The sequence below is a fragment of the Pteronotus mesoamericanus genome, unplaced genomic scaffold (assembly GCF_021234165.1).
Source record: "Pteronotus mesoamericanus isolate MK-2021 breed Mesoamerican mustached bat unplaced genomic scaffold, CSHL_Meso_final contig_52, whole genome shotgun sequence".
In the NCBI taxonomy this organism is placed as follows: Eukaryota; Metazoa; Chordata; class Mammalia; order Chiroptera; family Mormoopidae; genus Pteronotus; species Pteronotus mesoamericanus.
In genome coordinates, this window is record NW_026555189.1 from 6,591,463 (window position 1) to 6,610,178 (window position 18,716).

At 39.5% G+C, this 18,716-nt stretch overlaps 1 protein-coding gene across 1 annotated transcript in view; it reads right to left on the reverse strand.

Annotated features, from left to right (window-relative positions):
• The window catches only part of CNTNAP4 (contactin associated protein family member 4), a 230,621-nt gene that overhangs the window by 159,973 nt on the left and 51,932 nt on the right, over nucleotides 1-18,716 (reverse strand). The gene's annotated exons all lie outside the window — the stretch shown is intronic.

Here is an 18,716-nt window from a genome sequence, read left to right on the forward strand (position 1 = left end):
AAAGCATGTTTGAAACACAACATGAAAAATGTTAATGGTGGAGCATGTGCAGGGAACAATGATAGCATAATAAATGATGGAGAGTTCTTTCCTTTGGAAGCTGGCTTGCAACAGTGTGTGAGAGACCATCAAATTTTCAGGAATTTTGCAAGCCAATTGTTAAACATAGCAATCTTTGCAGCTGGCTATGGTGGGAGTATTTAAACCACGGAAACTGGCAATTGCAATTAGCACCCACCCCCACCCCAGCCAGTTTACCAATGCACCACCCGCTCTCTCCTTCCTGGGGAAGAGAGAGGACGGCTGTGGGAGGGCTGGGGAGGACAGCATCATGGGAAAGATCACAGAGAAAGTTGTGCTTGAGCACTCAGAAGTGAAAAATAGCAGTTTGTTGTATATTAGAGAAAGAATGAGTAGAGCAAAATTTATTGTTTTGTTTTAGCCAGTGCACACCAGAAAATTATAAATGTGACTACTGTGTGTCTTAAGATGTTTTATTCTTCCAATTTAAACAATACTACTTTACTGGGGAATTTACTTATCCTAAGTAATTCTGACATTGCTGATTGTATAAGTACTATATAATCATTGTCAATGTCATGAGACAGAGTTTGACACATTTTTGAATCCGTAATTATTTAACATGCAATATTATTAAAATATAACATCTATTACATAACACCCCAATATGACTATTAATACATGTTTACTTCTCCCATTTTTTTCCACATCCACCTTGAGGCTCTGATAAGGTTTGACATTTTAGACACAGATTGACATTAATTTAAATACAGTTTTTATTCAAGCATTATTCTTGACATCTGTGCCATTTTATGTTACCTGGAGCACAGACTCTAGTGCAGAGACACGCTTGATCAAGTTTGCTATTGTGGTGTAGTGCACAGCACTGAGAGATCTAAAGGGACAAATGTGTGTTAACTGTTTCATAAGAATTTTAAAAATTTAAAGATTTTATTTATTTTTAAAAAGAGGGGAAGGAAGGGAGAGAGAGAGGGAGAGGAACATTGATGGTTGCCTCTCTCAGGTGCCCCAACTGAGGACCAAACCCATAACCCAGGCATATGCCTTGACCAGGAATTGAACCAGTGACTGAGCCACACCAGTCAGGGCTAAAAATTCTTTTGATGGCAGATACAACACAATGACACTCTGACCAATGAAAGGCAGTATGTTTTGTTATAGCCCTAAAGAAGAGAAGGCTGTCAGTCAGGGCCTCGCAGGCAGATGGACCATGGAAAGGGCTGACAAGCCGAAGCTGTTGGGGAAGGCTGACATATAGCAGGTGGGGTGGGGTGGGTTAGGTAGATTTTGTGGACTCCTGTGAACTGGCTAATTCAAGGGGCTCCAGAGCACAGGGCTGTCCCTAGTTGTCTAGTATCCGACTCCAGGGGGGTTAGTGTTGGTGGCACATGATGCCAGTGGGCGGAAGCATCAGTATTTCCCCCCACCTTTCTATCTAATCTTATGACTCTGCCTCAGGGCCTAGCGGCAGTTCGGAAGGGGAAGCTTCCTGGGGCCTGACACTATCCAAGCATCCTTGGTCCTCTTCCTGACGCAACGGCCTCTCGTCTGTATTTTTATCATTTTCTTCACATGGAAAAGTTGGAGAAGAACAAAGCAGGTGACCCCAGCCCACCATCAACTTAACCTGACATTTCTACAGTTGGAATATTATATGGATCAACTTACACGCCAGAGGAAATGCTGATGTTTTTGCTTTTTCTTCTTTCTAGTTAATTTTAATGGTCTAACATTCATAATGAGAATACATTTTTAAGTTCAGAATTTCATAATATTTCTCTGGCATTCTGACACTCCTTTAGAGGCCAGCATTTCCAAAGTGAACACATGAGAGAAGCACAATGAGGAAAAAGGATTGAGTGAGTCTAGTGGGTTGAAATTGGATCATCATTTCTCATCAGGAGAAAGAGGAACCTCTCACTGACTGCGCCCTCTTCTCAGCATCATTCACTGTTACAGCTGCACTAGCCAAATCGAAACATTAGCAATTAATTGACCTTGAACATTTCAATTTCTCACCTGCAGTGAAAAGGTACTACTGATATGCAAATTAAGCTATACATTAAGGAGGTGCACCAATAAAGTAATGGAAACTTGGATGCCCCCAGGCTCTACGAAGTGATAAGTCGGCCACAGGGAATCCAGAGGTCCCTTGGATTTAAGCTGCATGGCTCTGCAGATGCGTATGCGGTACGTGCGTGATGGAGGGGTAGGCTCACCCTAATTTTAAAACAAATGTCAAAAGTAACATGCAAAATGCACAGACAGATATAGAGATAAGAGGCAGAGATAGAGAACTGGGCACAATTGGTAGTGACATGAGATGAAAATTATCAGGTAGGGACATGAGATGAAAATTCCGACTGCAGCTGACATTAAACTGCCCCCGCTGTATGGCCACTGCCACACCACCCAGCCTTCTGGAGACATGCAAGGGACGGGGACACACACACACACACACACACGCACAGGCACGCACGCACGCACGCACACACATGCACACAAAACAATTATATTCTGGAGGGCCAGCCTCTCGCGGCACAGGCCTCCCCGGCTAGGTGAGTGTTCTAGGAACCCACCAGTATCGGTGTACCAGCCGGCATTGTTGTAAAGGCTGCATTTGGCTTCAGTGAAATTTTTTTAAAGCCTTTTTCAATGTGTTTGGCCCTTTCCTGATGGGTGATTTATGAGCACACCTGCCCACACCATGCTGAGTGTTCAGCAGTTTTTGACCAAAAAAAGGCATGAACCCTGTGCTCCGCCCCTTGCTGTTCACCTGATCTTGCTCTGGACAACTCTTTCTGGTTTCCCTGGGTGAAAAAAGTCCTCGAAGGGCAATGTTTTGCCGATGTGGAAGAGGTGAAACCAAAAACTGCAAAAGCACTAAAAGGCATCAAAATTGACAAGTTCAAACTGTTTTGAGCAGTGGAAAAAAAGTCTCGATAGGTGTATTTCATCAAATGGAGAGTACTTTGAAGGTGACTTAAGTTAAAACATGTAAGAATAAGTACACAATTTTTATAAATAAATTCTGGTTTTTCGGGGGTCTCTCCTTGTCCTATTATCATAGTTACTTTTGTAATGGAGAAAATGATGGCTAACTCCAACAAACTGTAAACTCTGAATTACTGTTCTTTCTTTTATTCATTAACCAAAACTTTCACCTCCTGGTCAAGCATTATTCATCTGTAATTATGCTTTTAACATACTGATATATTCAACATCACAATAGACGAATATCCATGAGACCAAAGACTGTATTTCCGTAACCCTATCTATTCCTTGATTATAGACACTTGCTCTACAAAAGAGTCTTGTCCCTCCATTCATTTCTGCCCTACATCGCAGACTCCCTTTCCCTATTCCACTGTCCTCGTGCATGGCCTCTCTACTGAGATTTGACATAATAAAGTGTTATCAATCTTTTCAAACAGTAACATTTCTTGAATCATCATATAGCAGCCTGAAAACTCCCATTTAAGTATAAAAACTCTCCCCATTGATGAGATTTTTAAATAAGTACTGTAGTAAAGCTATGAGAATTAAACTTTTAAAAACATATTAAGTGCCTATTGATTTATCTCACATACAGCAAGCATCTCAGGATATGGTAATTGTTACTTTTTGACTTGTAAAACCACTATTGTTGCTCCTGACTCCAAACAAAGAGTTATGATCACAGTAAAGTTAAGCCTGGAAAAAGCTTAGTTACTGAACGACCACAAAACAAGGCATCTCTCCTAGCTGGTGCCTACCACTTTTAAACATCAGATTCCTAAGGAATTTGCTTCTTTAATATATGTTGCTGTGAACTGTCAGGAAAGGAAAATGAACTGAAAATTATTCAGTGTCCGTTCTATGTTAAGTACTCTACCAGAAATTTTATGCACCATATTAAACTTAATTATTTAAATTATATAGTGAGATGAAATATGTTTTAATGTATCTTCTTTTCAAATGGAACTTCAAAAAAAGATTTACAGAAGCTAAGTAAGTTTTCCCAATATTATGCAAATTAAACTTTCTCAATAGTATACAAATCATTTTAATATAAATAAGAAATTGCTTTTAAAACAACTTAAATCTGTGTAAGGATCTCATTTTAAAAATCATATCCTTTTCTATTCTTTACCCCTGAAATAACTGCACAACTATCATTACCCTGTAGTAGTCTATTTTTTCCCAGGAATATATCCAAATAATTTATTCAGGGTTGTCTGACGATAAATAAATGACTGGAGGAATTATGTTTAAGACCCATATATCTCATCTGCCAGGTATCACTAATAGTCAGTGTTGGTCATGGAGGTACATTCCACAATTTCAGGGAAGTAAAAAGGAAAATTGAAGAAAAAATACTCTTGGTTAAAGCCTTAAAATATAGAAAAGAATTGCTTCTCTCGCCTACTAACATTAAATATGGCATGACTCCCATTCCTGGTGGTCATCAGTGAAGGGGATGAGTCACAGTTTGTAAGCTTCGTGCGGACAGGAACTACCCTGAAAGGGAAAGTCATATTTCTTCCTTAGGATTTAAAGCCTAAAAGGACACAGATGTTCAAGGACAGAGAACACAGGTGAATGTGGTTGACTGACAATCCTAGCCACCATTAGGGCATCTACATTTCTAGAAAATAATTGCTTGATTAAAATTGTCATAGAAAAGTTTTCCTCTAAGACACTTTTTTGCACATGTGATTTCATCTAGATTTCCCCAGGAGTCTAAGGTTGCCCATATCATTTTGATATTGACATTAAATTACAATAATGTAAGGAAACAGAAAGAACATTGTGCCAATATTGGTTTGGCTCCCTTACATGGTCTGCTGTGTCCCTAAGCCACCATTTAGAATCCTTTAACTGCTTTGTATTTCTACTAGCATAGTCTTTTTGCCAGAAGAAAACACGACTGTTGATGCTGGGTGCATTTAAGCTGGTTTTTCTCAGGTACCTTCCTGGGTCTTGGCAGTGCCTCCCCTGGTCACAGTTGTTACACAAATGGGCAGGTGACCTGAGCCAAGCTGGTAGGGCAATTCCAAGGTTTTGTCCGGACAACTGGAGAAGAAACCCTCTTTTCTTCTGTGAATGCTGAACACATGGGATTTGGGTATGAAACTGTAGGAGCCACTACTGTGGAAAGGCTGCCTGTGGAAAGCCGTGACACAGGCGAGCAGACTGAGAGGATAAGTGAGGCCAAACTCAGGCGGCTTGCTCAGCGCCCCGGGCTTTCTCGTTGCATGAGTCCCTCCCCCTGGGCGGAACCTGCACAGGTCGCTGCTTCACCGAGTCTGCTCTCTCCTGCTTCATCATTTTTTTCTCTTGAATGAACCATTCCCATCAATGTATAAGCATGCTATTATTTTTCCCATTTTAAAAGGGAAAAAAAGCTTCTCTTGACCCCACTCTACATTTTTTTCTGCTTTTTGTATTAATATTCTTCAACTAAGATGTCCATCCTCACTCTTTGCTATTTTTCTCATTTCTTCCTCCTTTGGCCAACTCCAATTAGACTTTCACTTAATACCCCTCATCTGTTCTTGTCAAAGAACATCATGTTCCCAAGTCAAATGGTCAGATTTCAGTCTTCCAATCAGCAACACTTGATACTTTTGACTACTGCCAATGCTTGGATATACTTTGCGCACCTAGCTTACACACACACACACACACACACACACACACACACACACAATCTCATTCTCTTAATTTTCCACCTACCTTATTGGTTGCTTCCTCTCAGGCCCCATTGCCAGTTCTTCCTTTTATCTCTTTCATCTCTTAAGGCTGAAATGTCCCCGGGCCCAGTCTTTCGCCCTGCTTCTTCTCTATCTTCATCCACCCCTTAGTGACCTCTCTTAGCTTTATAAATTTTTAAAAGTTCACCCTTTGCAATAGCATGGGTGGACCTGGGGAACCTTACGCTAAGTGAAATAAGCCAGTCAGAAAAGGACAAATAGAGTACGATTACTTTCATATGTAGAATCCAATTAACATCCAAACTAACAAGCAAAATAGAGACAGACTCCTAGACAGAGAGCAGGCTGACAGCTCTGAGTTGGGTGGGGGAGATGGAGAGATCAAGCAAAAAAGGACTCATGGACGTGGAAAAAAGTGTGGTGGTTGTAGGGAGGTGGAAGAAGGCATATGGGGGATAAATGGTAATGGAAAAAATACAATAAACAATAAACTATTAAAATAACATAAATTAGTTAATTTTTAAAATAAAAATAAATATTATCTACATGCCAGTAATTCCCTACTTTATGTCTCCATCCACAGCTCTTCCCTGAACTCCAGACTTACACATTCAACTCCCTAATTAATACTTTTAACGTTTTCCGAACTAAACTGCTACTCTTTCCCCAAATCCTACTGCAGTCACACCCATGCCCAACCCAGACAATTCCATTCTCACAGTTTCTCAGAGCAAAAGAAAAAAAAATGGAGTGGCGCTTGACTCCTCCCTTTCTCGCTCATCGTACTGCCAAACCAACCCAAAATGTTGCTGGTACCACTCCCCGCTCTGGAGCCAGACTGTCTCTCCACCTCCACAGGTACTCCCTCTCTCCTAAGCCACATTGTTCTAGCCCAGATTCTTACAAAAGCCACCTAACAAGTCTTCCTGCCTCTACAGTTGCTCAGTAAATCTCCATTCTCTACGCAACAGGTAAAGTACCACCCCTATGCTCACAGCACGGCAATCACTCTCAGTTTTACACTTGGTGAAAGACAATGCCACTACTACAGAGCCTGCAGAGTCCTGCATGATCCGCCCCTCACACCGCTCCCACCCCGCGTCTGCCTCCTGTGTTCTTTGCCCCAACTTGTCCCTCTCCGTCAACAGTAGCCTCCTCGAGGCTCTTGGAGCCAACTCCAGCAGTCCTCCCACCGCCCACCTCAGGCTTTGTGAAGTTCTCCTTTCTGCCTGAAACGCTCTTCTCTGAGATCCACCGGGCTAACACCTGGGCCACCTTCAAGTCTCTGATCAAATCTGATACCTCTCACAGGGGCTCGTATCTCCTGACCTCCACTATTTCAATTCCTCCGGCCCAGCAGCCCTACTCTCTTCATCTTACTATAAACCACTTTTTCACTTTGGGGGCGGAAACTGACATCTTTATATATATAGCATATCACTGTCTAATTTATTATATTTACAGTTTATCTTTTATCATATTTAGAATGTATGTTCTATGAGGCCAGGATTCTTTGCCTGATTTGTTCACTGATAGCTCCTGAGTGTCCATCACATGGTCTGACACATAGCAGGCAATCAATCAATCAATCAATATTGACTTCATAAAGAAGTAAATGTGTAGCCATATGGGTATCCAACTGTGTAAATTCATATACCATAATAGTGGCAAAGCTTGGAACTGGAGCCAAACTAAAAGCACAGGACACTTTTCTTTGAGGCACAGTATTTTCAATGAGGTTCCCAAACAGAACGCTGATGCACTTGGGTAACACACACATACATGCACGCACACATATACATACAACCAACCAACCACTTCAAAGTTACGCAGTTTAATAACTTGTAAGGTACACATCCTAGATGATTTTATTGCTTTGTTTTTGGATTTTTCTGATGCAATGAAAGAAAAAAGAGATGCTTTTCACTTTATTTCCCCAGAAAGGTTCTGAATTAATAATACCTCACTCAATTCTCGTAGGTTTTAGTTCTTTGCTGTTGATCAATTTTCCCTTGTGGCAAACTGGCAGACTGACTCTCAGCCCTACTTCTTATATTGCCAGATCAAACACTTCTGAAATCTTTAATAATTCAGTGGATTGAAAAGTAAATATTTACATCCTTTTCTTTTTCAGGCATTTTGATTTGTATATTTGACTTGCAATTTTTGTGCCAGCCAAATTCCCTTTGGAAAGCTAGAACAAAATTACAAAAACACCAAATTCTGTGCGTTCATTATTTTTTTCACCAGAGTAAATTTTATTTCACTCAAATGCATAGTTTTAGAAAAATGATTTTAGCACGATGTCTAGAAATTCAGATGATAACCAGGACCTGCCGATGTTTTGCTTTCTCTTAGCCCATTATAATACTTTTCTTAAAGTTTCTATTTAGATCTATTACAGCAAGGCAGGTCATTCCAGCAAATGATATCATGCATCAGAACGAGCAAACTGACAATATCCCAGAGGGTGAAAAATCATTTTTTGCTTCCCTACCTTTTTTTTTAAATCTTCCCCAGCCAGACAGAGATGATAAGCTGTCATGAGTCAAATGTCCTCATATCACTTTCTTTGGGTCAACAAACCAAAGTCACTCTCTTGTACCCAACGGACATTATTTACACATAATGATTGGAAAAGCCAGCATTATTAGGGTATAGATCAAAAAAGGTAAAAAAGTGCAAAACCAATCTGAAGCACGTGATTGATTAAATGACTTAATATTTTCCCAATTTGTAAAAATGCTAAAACATATTAACATAGCATCATGTTCCCAATTAATGAGATATGCCCTAGGCTTAGATATTTGTCAAATTCAGTCTTGAATACATGTACTTCATGAAACTCCATGATTTATTCCTTTTTAAGTGTTATTTCATTGTGAAAGTGTTCATTTTGCAGGCAATGGGAAAATTACTTGTGGTGCCTGTGGCCAAGACAACCTTAATGTTCCCCTCAGCTTGACTGACCTTTAGACAGTTTCTTCCTGACTACAGGTCTCTGACCTCCCTTTATTTGGAGCATTTAATCCAGAAAACTTGCAATTGTAAATTATTCCTCTATGCCTTGAGAGGTAAATCTTCATTAAGCAACTTTCCAGTTTTGCAATTCAAGAATGTCTTTCCCAAGGACCCAAGAGTCATTCTTTCAAAATGTAATCATCAGAGCATAGAGCCCCCTATCTCCCAGTCTCTGTGGGAGGGTAGGAGCCTAACTCTGATAAGCACCAATTAGCAAACATAAATGGCCCAATCACATTGACCAGCCTCCCCACTGACGTTCTCCAGTATTTTTCCACTAGCTCAGCTCAGTTTAAAAACTCTCCCACCTTCTTTTCAACAGAATTGAGTTCAATCTCTCCTATTGCTGGAGTCTTAACCCCCTTTGCTGTATTCTTGAATTAAGTCTTTCCTATATGTTTAACTGAATCCAGTGAACTTTTTCTTTGCCAGCAGATAATTTTATTACAATAATCTGTTTTTCATTTTCTACCTAATGAATCATGTTCCCCAGAAACCCCCCCAAACTCACAGAAGAAGATAGAGAACAATGCCTGGAAGAGAATGAGGGTCTGACTAGAGGGATTCTTCATGGTAATGAAAGCACAAACGTGACTTCACCTCTGCTCCACCTATTAACCAAAAGAATGTCACAGCCAGCTTCAGGGAATCTGAATAGCAAAAAGAAATGGCAATGCGGCCCAGCCAGCAAAGGCTGATGTCCTGTATCAAGAGAGCAATCCACGAGATAGACTGGCCACTCAATTAGGCAATGCATGTCAAGAAATATCCACAGTTAGGTCCAACCCAGCCACCATCAGCAGATGTCACTGACCCGGGACACAGGATCCAACCAATGGCCTTGTGGTGGACAGGCAGCACAACAACCAACACACACTAGGCGGGTCCCTGACCCGACCGTGCCATGGCGCCACCTGAGTTCCTCCCATGTCAACCACCATTTTGGAAAGGGGTAGAGGAAAGATTCATAACCCTGAAAGTCCAAACATTTTCCTGGAAGAGAGACTGACACAAGCAAAGGAGGCTACTTAACCAGCAGAGGTGAGGGGGCTTGAAGTGATCTGATATGTAGGCATGTGTAGGAAACAGTCTCTGGAATGAAGGGCAAATAGGTTCTCCCTCACCTTAACAACACTCGCAGCTGCTGAAGTTTTGACAATACTGTTATTCATCAACCACTAACATAACCTGCAGACTCAGAGATTTGAAACTGGCCTGAGAAAATGATTAATTGTTTGCCTGCCTAACATCCCCAACACTGCTGATTATACATTTTATGTAAGTTATGATTTTATAAAACTATATGAGGATTGTCAAGGACAAGGTTATTTGCATGTATATATATGCATAGGTAGCCAACCAGAATCGACACAGATATCTGATTCAAAAAATATTCTGCTGTATGTGGAGTATTGACACAGCCATGTTAGCACCTCTACAGCAGAATCACTCAACATTCACAATGGTTTTTGGCACAACCTGAAAAAATACACACACACACACACACACAACCTACTGGCTTTAATAAATATAATGTTCTACAATAGCATAATGGAGTAGGATACGAATAGCATTTAGTGTCTGAAGCCAGCAGGTACAATATTCTCCTGTGCACACACTCAATTCTGGAAATGCTTTGATTGCAGAGCCTTTTGCTACACAAATAAATTGCCTCCTCTAACATCCAAACCCCCTGCTAGAGGGAGCTGGCTCCTGGCCTGGGTACAGATATACAGGGGCACACAGGGTTATGATTTTATTAAAAATATAGAGGAAAATATGCTCTTAGGTGATTTACATCAAAATTATAATACATTACCATTAATTTTACCAGTGACTGACAGCCATTTAAATTTTTTTAATTATCAGTTTATTATGTGTGTTTTAAATGACTTCTTTGTCTTGGTATATAAAACAAATGAAGTTTCAATATACTTGACTTTGGGATATTATATTATGCTAAAAGAGCGAAGAGTACAAACATATGCAAATATAACAAGCCACTGCTGGGTGATTTTTCTAATCAAGACACTTACTTATTAATCTGATTTTACCTATGGTCATAAACTTGTAATTTTGTCATTGTACCTTCTAAACAGAATTATAAATACCTTCTAAAATTATATACCATTAATTATTTTGTATTTGAAAGAGGAGGCAACTCTTTTCCTGCCTCCACCAAGATAAAAATCGCCTTATTCTGAGGAAGTATGACTGCACCTCTCAGGGTGTGAAAGGTAGGAAGTGCAGGCAGAAGAGGAAAAAAAACATCATTTTGCTCTGTTTATCTCTATCCTATTTCTATTTGTAATGTATAATGGAAAGTCCTGAATTGTCCTTTTTGATAAAAAGAAAGTCTCACAAAGCAACCTCATTTCCACTCAAACCAATGAGGCCTTTCATACAATTGTCAGGCCACCTATCATAGTTCATGGTTCTCAGTGTATATTGATCCATTGAGTCATAATAAAGTCGTGCTTCCAGCTGGGAATGAGAGTTAATGCAAACATTTTCTGGATCAGAAAAGATGGACAAAAAAAAAAAATAGGCCTGCCTCTGCCCAGCCAATTTCAAATTGCTCCTGGCAATACTGAGAATCTCACCGACACCCCTGCGCTTTCCCACACCCTCTGTTGCCGCAGAAAGGAATGGGGCAATGGAAAAACGGCAGCGGAGCAGAAGCGGCTAGATGCCTGTTCATGACGACTGCTGCAGTAATTGTAAAAAGCGAGTTCTTCCGCTATGCAAAATGAAAAATCAATTACCAGAGTGGATCATTGTGTTGCAATTGTTATTGCCTTACTATATTCTTTTTCTAGAAATAAACAGAAAATTAAGGTCAATTTGGTATGTACCTAAGGCGTTCAGAATTTTGTATTTTAATTTTAAAAATTAGCACAAATTTTTTTTAAATTTAATTTAATAAGTAAGTAAAGGGGCAGAAAGAAAATTCTGGAGGTAATAAATAAGTGTATGGTCTCAACTACAGTAATGTTGTCATCACTCATCAAACTGTACAAATTAAATATGTACAGGTTCCTGAAGACCAATTGTCAAGGGGAGAGAAATTTCCCCCTCTACCACATTTGAGTTCTTACGGGTGGACTAAAAATATAATTGGCCAGATTAGCAGGAGAAAAACCAATTTAATAAGTGCACACGGGAGATCATAAATGATGCCCCAAGAAATGAAATAAGCAGCCAGCCTTTTATACTTTGTGACAAAGAAACAGTAAATGTGTGAAGAATTGACAAGACAAAGAAATTTAGATTTGGGTGCTCATTAGTGAGGAATCAAAGCAAAAGTTTGGGCTTGGGTAGTAAATTAGTAAAAAAGAATAACATTTGTTCCCGCATGACTTTCAGCCTTGAATTCCCTAGCTGGTGATAAGTATGTCTCTGTCATTAGCCCCCGGGTGCAGGGAGGGCACCTTTTCCATGGAAGACTTATCTACTGCTTTCAGGAGGACAGAAGGTCAGAGAGGCCAGAGTGTTCTTCTTGCACTGGCTGTCTCTTAAGTAACCTTAATTCAAAATAATCAATATGCCATTGTGGGACATTTGGGGGAAGCCTTCCCTGGGCCCTGACACAATCATACTTCAATGAAGTGATATTTTTTTAAATCAGCAATTTGTAATTTTAGGAAATAAGAAGGTAGTATTTCCGGAGTCAGCCAAGCTCAACTGTCAAACACAAATGTCAAGAACTTTATATTTTTATTTAAAGGCACCAATTTTTCCTTTAACAGATGCATAACTGAGTAGAAGAATATTGCGTTGTATTATACACCCTTCATAAAATTTCTAAAGTCTATCATCTTGGCAAAATTATAGCAAGCGTGGATACAAACCTCCTAGCAATTTATGCTTCTTCATATAAAAATAAAAGGAACTAATATGATGGCGTGGACATTGTATAGAGCTCCTGGAAGGTCTACAAGTACAGTTTTCATAATCAAGTCATGGTTTTCATGATTCTTGAGAGATGATGCTTTCAAAAAAAGCTTTAAAAAAAAAAAGCTTTTTGCTTTGCCATGCTGACATCCTGTATCTTTAAGAATATTCATCTAGCTTAATCAGTGAACTGAGGAAAAAACCATCAGGAAATATTTCTAGAGCAGAAGTCATGATAAAAAAATCTGTCATTTAAAGCAAGCTTCTCCTTTAGCTCCATGTGACACTTCAAATTCTAATTTGTTTATTTTTCTCAACTTCTCTGGCCAGCCCTTTGCAACATCTTTCATAGAATTCCCTTTCTCTGCTTTTGCTAAAAAGCTAACACAATTCTCCTCTTCTTTTACTTTACATTCTCAGTAGACTGTGTCTCATGCCTGTGGCTACAATGATTAATTTTTGTTTTTGGAAGATGAAGCCTGAATCTTTATTTTTAGCTCTGACTTTCCTTTGAAATTTATATCCCAAATCCTGAATGTTTCCTATATATCTATTCATGGCTGCCCTATAAATATATCAAACTCAATATTCCAAAAATGAATGCCCTATCTCTCCTGCCAAAACCAGATGGCCACATCACTTCCCATCTTCCAGTCACTCCAACTAAAATCTTGGGATCATTTCTAATTATTCACTTTCAGTCATAAAAATAGAAATTTCTATATAGAAACTGCTAAATCTGGTCCATGCTGCCTCCAAAGTGATTTTCATGGTCGCATCAGCCTTTTCATTACCTGCACCTCAGTTTCAGCCCTTATCATTTCAATCACTCAGTTAAAAAATTATTTTCTGTGCTTATTAGCAAGTTGCTGGGGATATCATTTTGAACTGAGTAAATGGAAGAATGAAGAGACATGAGAGCACCGAGACCACCCCGTGAGGCCGACCTGGCAGGATCTGCTGACCTGAGGAGACCCTTCGGATATTAGGTGGTGGGAGGGCAAGGAAGAGGCAGAAGGCAAAGTCGGGGATGGAAACCTGGAAAACTTTCTGGATGTGATGCTGAGAGCAAGGAGTGGCTAGTGGAAGGGGAATCTGAAAGATGTAAAATCAAAGAAATAAGAATCCTGGGGAGGTACCGAAGATGCTGTGGAGCGATTCACTGTAGGACAGAGGGCAGCTCTTCCTGGAGGACAGGGATGGAACAGGCCAGCGGGACGTGAATCCGTGTGTGGGGGCTGGAGAGGAAGCCGGGACTTGGTGCTCCTGCCCGGCAGCCTACCCTTCCTAGAGATCTTCAGCACGTGCCTCTTAAAGAGCTGACCTGCTTTTGCCATTGTTCCCAGAGGTGTTTTGGTACTAGCAGGCTGAATATTTTTTCTCCTGGTAACAAAAGGCACCTTTTTTGGCACAGCATTTAACACAACTTTAATCTGGCATTGGAGCTTCAGAAAACAGTACAGTTTGCGATGAAGTCTACCATGGGTCTCCGCAATTTCATTTGAATTCCATGTACTCCTACGTTTCTCGCTCAACCGGGGCTTCGCTGTACCTCCCAACTGCAGCTCAAACACCACTTCTCCTACAATCTAGCCTGTTACACATAACATAATTACATGTAATATTTGTAATATAAGGGAACTGAGTTTATGTTCATTAAACTGATAACTAAGAATCAAATTCCAAATTAGGATACCATTGTCATATTTGAATCCAAGTTTGTAAAAATTTGTGTGAGCTCGTCAGACATAAAAGTGAGACTTGCTGTCAGGTGAACTCTTACTGTCCTAATACAGCCACCCTCAGAGTGACCGAAATACTGTAACTTAGATTCTGAGACGACTTCAGAAGGTCAAAGGGCTATAAGAGTTTATTTAGCTTTCTAGTAACAGAATAAAGTGAAAGACTTTTTAATGAGCAAAATCAAAATTTCAAAGGATCTTAAACTCTCTTTTTGCCATTTCTTTTATTAGAAACATTCTGATTAATTCCCATCAATCTTTTTTTTTGAGTATCTGAAATGTGTCTTGAATTCCAATGAACAAGTGAATATCAGTTGAATATTGATTTAATAAAGAATCTTACCTAATTAAATATCTAAAATTTAAATTATTCTGGTTTGTGTATAGATTACAAAGTAGTTAGATTTTACATTTTTTGAACAAGCTCTCCTCACATCTTTTCAAAGTAGAAAAAAGGCAAAAATTAGATGTTAAAAACTGAATCAAAGAGGGGCTGTGACATTTTAGGACAGTTCTAATTCTTAATGAAAATTATGGAAGCACAAGAAACTAGGTTATATCACCTTCTTTAAAATCCCTAAATGCCATCCCTCATAAAAAATTATAAAACTGGTCTCCCTAGTCACATTGATTGGTTATTATTTTCAACAGTAAATCACACACAAACTTTTCGAACAGAGAAAACTATTGGATACAAGGAAGTATCAACATCATTCTGATCACCATCATTAATACCCACAATTTACATTCTAAGCACATGAACCAAAATGTCAACAGTATACATATCAGCACATAATCTAAAGAAATGGTAAGAATGATGCAGGATCTGCCAGCTATAAAAAGAAATCACCCATGTGTTCTACAATGTTGCTAAGTGCTTCACTGTCTTAACTCATCTGAGTCTCACAATAAGCCTATGGGATGGACACTATATTTTTTTGCCCATTTTAGACATGAATAGACTGGGGCAATGGGAAGTAGAGTAACTTGTGAAAGGTCACAGAGCTGTAATAAAATCAGGCAAAACCCTAGACACAATCTGACTCCAGAGCCCACTCTTCTTAACATAGGGTGTGGCTTCACCTTCCCTTGAGTTCATCTTTACAAAAGGGTAAAGAGACACAGGAGCAGGGGAGACATATTGTATGAGCAGCTGAAACAGAACATACACTGAAGAAGTTTAGGGTGTGGACAGCACTGCTGGCTGAGCAGTTGGGGAAACGGGAATAGTTTATGGAGATTCTCGGTAAGATTGTGAAAGGTCAAAAAAGGGTTGGAGCCTTCCACGCAAAGGACTGACGTGAAGGCAGACGAACGCAAGGCACATTTTTCAGGATGGCAGTAATTGGACTGAAGGGAGGGAGAGGGTCAGGAGAGGGCAGCGGTCATTAAGGCAGGAGATGGGAGTGGAGCCAGGCTGTAGAAAGTGACTCCTTCAAAGCGAAGAAAACAACTGCAACTTTTAGCATCTGAGGACCACTTAGTGTTTTGTGTTTGGCACACATGTGGATCCAAATTCTAGGTAAATTGATTTTAAAAAGAGACCATCTACAATTTGAAATGTACACAATAAACTATTTTTAGATCACTAATAAGACGTGTGATTATTGATATTGATTTATAAGAAGATACTATTTACAATCTCTTGCCCAGCTTGATTTATCCAGGCAGCTTCCACGCCCAGCTGGTTTAACTTCTCACTTTTCATATTAACTAAATAAAAAAATCTTAACTCACATTTATATGTCACTGAGAGAAACAGAAGATGTGCATTGTCAATATACAAAATAATGTATTTATAGATTTTTTTTTTAAAAACATAAAACAATCTAGCCCTGGGAACATAAGAAAGTCTTTTGGTTCAAGAAGTTAGATTTTATGTTTTTGAATAATCTAAACACTACTAACAAACTTTCTTCACATTTTTTCAAAATAGGAAAAAGGTAGAAATGAGATATTAAAAACTTTGCATGACAGTCCAATTTTTAAAAGAAATTACATCGTTTTCCCAACATCATTATATTTTGGCTCTTAAGAGATAAGTTCAGGTAAGTGGTATGCTGGTTTTTAATAAGTTGTTCTCTGGGGGGAAAAGTCGGCCTGGATAGCATTTGTCAATTCCTGTGGTGTAAATGCTCCCTCCCTGGCAGATTTCAAGCTCCCAGCCTGATAGTTCTGAGTTGGGAAGAGCCGCTCACAGAGGGCTCTCACAAACCAGCAGGTTATTAATGTATCTCAGATAAGCTACTTTAGCAAAGCAGCTGGGATCATACTGAGGTGATGAATTTCTCAGTTATATCCTCCGGTATGAAAAATGCATTTTTTTCCCTAGCTCAATCTAATTTTCTCTCTTGAGCTCCTATTCTGTCTGATGTAGAAAATCAATCTAATCATTTCAAAGGAACTCGGTCCAGTTCATAGATTACTCAGGCAACTCAGGATTGTATGCCTGTCACCTACAACTTCAAAATGCTTGCAGGGTCCTCCCAGCCTTCCTGCTGACCCTGGACTCAGTCCTGCGGCAGTGCAGAGGAGGACCCCTTCTTGGTCATCAACCCGGCAAATGACCCTGACATTCAAGCAGCTTCTGCTCTGCTCTTGGTCCTTTGTTGCAGGTCAGTTGGGCCGTCCTTTATCACGATATTCTGATGTTCTTTTTCCCACCCAGGTGTGACCCTTTGCCTGCACCCACGTTTCACTCTGAGCTTCTGTGTGCTTTGCTGGTGCCCACAGTAGCTCTTGGTTCTCCTTAAATGCCATCCGGGGCTGACACTGGGTTTTTGACACATCGTCATTTCTGCAGTGCACCAACAGGATGATTTAGTAACTTCTCTTGGTGGGGGGGACTGACTCTTCTCCAAACATTTGCTCTAAGCACCCCTTTCACATTCAGATCATTGAATGAGAATGAAGGTTCTGTAATGCTTCCTGCAGTGGACTTAGTTGAGGACAGGACTTCAGGGAAAATGAGTGTTCACACCTGTTTGCTCACATCTAACCCTCTTCCTTCCATTCCAAACTCTCCTTCGGGCCAGTCGGCTTCCCTTTCAAATCATTTATATCTCAGATCTAAAAGGGACCGTCTTCATTCCCAAGCTGTGCAGTGACCCCCCTTTCCCTTAAGCTCTGGGTGGTGCGCCTCCCTGAGCTGGAAGGGAGTCACAGGCCAAGTGGGAAGGTTGTGCCCATTTCTAACCCTCACGTTATCCCACATAAAGAAATAGCCTCTCAAGGTATTATGATTATCATTAAAAATGACTCTATTTCATCATGATTTGGAGTTTATCTGCTAACTTTTTCCATCATCCAGCATTTTTTAATGCAGAAAAGCAGAATCTACTGCCCACTTTTTTGTACACTTCCCAATGACTTCAGTTTAGTAAGACCGTGATATTCAGATACATTTACTGTCCGCCGACTCTCCTCTGCTAACAAAACTTCTGTTGCCTATCCAGTGATGCCCGCGTCCAGATACACAGCATTTTCAGGTCTACAAAATGTCACACTGAATGACCCAAAATACAAGGAAAAGAGTTTTCTCCTACAGTATGGTTCACCAAAACAAACCACATTGAAAGTTTGATGAATATTTTGCTCTTACATAATCAAGAGCAGGATTAAAATGCAGGAATCAATCCATTGAAGAAAACAGGAGTCTACTCACATTCACACAGTATTTACTCCTCCACATTCAGAGCCACTAAAAACTAGTTTGTGATCATGTCTTTTCTAAGAGAGGAATTTTGCAAACAACTTGCTCTACATGGGGGACTTTGCTCCCCATGTATAGTATTAGCAATGGGATGCAGTTTTGAAGTTAGGAGTGCAATCCTGATACATGTGTAGTTCTAGTATTTTCCTTTATAGAAAAAATTTATAACACTCATATTAGGAATCACTGGTTTAGTTCCTTTTTATAATTTGTAACTATTGATATTCTCTGTTGAGACATCATTATCCTGGTTTCCTTTAGTTCGTTGAGCATATTTCACAAACTGATTTAAAATCTTTGCTTAGTGGGTCCAATGTTTTTGCTTTGTCTAGTAAGTACTTTCTTATTTAGATGCACATATGAAATCGCCACATTCAAATATTCACATATACCAGTTCATATGTTTTAATCTTTATATTAAAATCATAGTCACTCCTTATGTTTATGATGTTCTAAAGTTCTATTTCTTATATGTTTATTTCTTTTATGCTCTTATGCATTAATGATGCATCATCCTTTATGTATTTTCACTAATCATAGAATTAATACCATGTATGTAGTACTAACAGGAAAAGAACAAATCTAATAAATATCAGTGATAGCAAAGAC